A 2,500-nucleotide genomic window follows, 5' to 3' on the forward strand; every position below is an offset into this window, starting at 1 on the left:
CCCCCCAACCGCTCCAGCCGCCCCACGCCGTGCCGTGGGGGCCGCGCTGCGAGTCGGCCGGGCCGGGGGTGGCGGGGGGCGGCGGGGGGGGGGGGGGCGCGCTGGGAGGAAGGAGGAGGGCCTCCGGCCACCGCGGCCGCCGGTAGCGGCCCCCCCGGGTAGGGATGGCCATGGGCCCCGGGCTCCGGGCCCGAGGGTTCTCGGTCGGAGAGCCGGGCGGGGGTTTAAAGACTCGGGCGGCCCGATGCGACCCGGGGGGCAGCCGGGCGTGCTGCCGGAGGGGCCGGGGGGTCGGCGCGCGCGGGCGCCGCACCCCCCCATGCCCGCCGGCGCGGCCCGTGCATGCCCCGCGGGCAGCCGGGACGGAGAGGGGTACCCTGCCCCCTCTCTCCGCGGTCTGGTCTCGGCGGAGAGACGCCGCGCGGTCGGCTTGCGCCGGCCTGCCTCGAACGCGCGACCCCGGCGCGAGCGCGTGCTCGCCGCCGGGACGGCGAGCCCCCACCGCGGGTGGTGCGGACGCCGAGCCCCAGCGCATCCCTTCTCCTCCCTGGCCGGTGCTCTCAGTCTCCCGCCGTGGCCGTCGGCGGCACCCTTCCTTCCCTCCCCCCCCCGCCCTGCCCCGGCACTCCGCCATCCGGCGCGCCTGCCTCGCTCTGCCCGACCCGGCTTCGCTGGGCGGCAGGCGGGCGGCGGGCGGGCGGGCGGGGGCGGCCCCTCCCGGTCTCCGCGTGGAGGCGGGGAGAGCGGGCGCCGTTCCCCGTCCGTCCCGCCTCGCCCGTCTGCCTGCCGCCAGGCGTCTGCCCGCGGAAGGGACGGGCGAGTGCGTGGCGTCGCTCGGGAGGCTGCGTGTGTGCAGGCGGGTGTTGGGTGCCGTCTCCGGGGCGGCGGAGCTGGAGGCCGGTGAGGCGAGCGAAGGAGCTCGGAAGCGTGCGGCTGGCGGGTCGCGGGCGCGCGGGCAGCGGGTGGCGCCGCTCCCAGCGGCGGCCGGGCTCCGACGCCGGGGCTCCGCGGGGACCCACACCCCGGTCCCTGAGGCAGGTGGCGCGGCTGGCGCGCCGCTCCCTGCTGGGCCAGGCCGAGCCGGGCGCCTGGGCCGGACTCGAAGCGAGAAAGGGGTTGTCCCAGGTCGGGAGCGAGGGCTCCCCGCCCCTCTCGTTCGGGTCTGTTCTCCCCCCCCCCCCCCTTTTTTTTTCCCTCTGTGCTTGTACGGTCAGTGAGGCGTGCCCTCTCTCTCCGCTGTCCCTTGCTCAGCAGCCGGCGTCGGCGTGAGGAGGGAGGCAGAGCGGATGGGGGCCCTCAGGGGGCTGCGAAAGCTGCCCGGTCCCCCCGCGCGCGCGGTGGGGACCGAAACCGAGACAACTCTTAGCGGTGGATCACTCGGCTCGTGCGTCGATGAAGAACGCAGCTAGCTGCGAGAATTAATGTGAATTGCAGGACACATTGATCATCGACACTTCGAACGCACTTGCGGCCCCGGGTTCCTCCCGGGGCTACGCCTGTCTGAGCGTCGCTTGACGGTCAATCGTCACCCCCATTGCCGCGTTGGCGCAGCGGTGTGCCGCCCCTCGGGGGGGGGCCGGGGGGGGCGGCGGCGGCGGCGAGTCGGTGGGGGGGCGGCGGCGGCGGTGAGTCGGCGGCGGCGGCGGAGCCGGGACCACCGGTGCGTGCACCGGTGGCCCCGGTCTTCCGGCTGGCCTGCCTGCCCGGCTCCGGCCGACCGTCCGCCTCCACCGTCCGCGGCCGGCGTGCCTTGCCCTGCCCTCCCTCCCCTCCGAGCCCGGTGGCCACCGCTGCCCTGCGCGGTGTGTGCGGTGTGGCGCGGCTGGGGCGCCTCGCAGGCCCGCGCCGCCGGGGAGAGGGGGTGCCTCTCCTCCCCGTGTGGGCCCGGGCCTTCGTCCCCCTAAGTGCAGACTCGGGAAACCCCCGCTCCCGGAGCGCCCGCTGTGCGGAGTTCGTCCCGCCGGGCCCCCAGGTTCGGTCGGTCGCGGTGGCCCGGCACCTGCCGCCGCCGCCCGCCGCCACCGCCAGTGCCCGCCGTACGACGGCTCTCCTCCACCACTCTCCCGGTGGTGCGCTGGTCCCCCGTTCCCCTCCGGCGGGGGGGGACGGCCGGCTGCCTTTCTTCCCCTCCCCTTGCCCTCTCCCTGCCCCGACTGCTGCCGCTTCGGCGCCCGCCGAGCCCCCTCTGCCCCCCCCCGCGGCGCACCCGCGTCCGTAGTGCGTGCCGAGCCACTTCCACCCGCCGGCTGGCGTCAGCCGCGGCGTTGCGTTGAGGCCGGCAGCGACGGCGCGCGGGTGTCTCCGCGGGGCGGTGGTGTGGGGCAAGCGCGGGCGGCGCCGTTCGGTGGCGAGACGGGGGAGGGGGGGGGGCAGAAAGGGGGGGGGGAGGGGCGCTGCCGCGCCGTCGTCCCGTGCCGGGGCGAGAGCGGAGGTCAGCGGCCGGGGAGGAGGAGCCAGCCGCGGCCGGTGGAGGGGCTGTGCGCGAGTGTGCGAGTGGGCG

At 77.9% G+C, this 2,500-nt stretch overlaps 1 non-coding gene across 1 annotated transcript; it reads left to right on the forward strand.

Annotated features, from left to right (window-relative positions):
- Positions 1–1,357: 1,357 nt before the first annotated feature.
- LOC138065075 (5.8S ribosomal RNA) lies at positions 1,358–1,510 on the forward strand. The gene has a single exon (XR_011138238.1). It is a non-coding gene; the product is annotated as a 5.8S ribosomal RNA (ribosomal RNA).
- Positions 1,511–2,500: the final 990 nt, after the last annotated feature.

This window comes from Struthio camelus, unplaced genomic scaffold (genome assembly GCF_040807025.1).
Source record: "Struthio camelus isolate bStrCam1 unplaced genomic scaffold, bStrCam1.hap1 HAP1_SCAFFOLD_86, whole genome shotgun sequence".
NCBI lineage: Eukaryota > Metazoa > Chordata > Aves > Struthioniformes > Struthionidae > Struthio > Struthio camelus.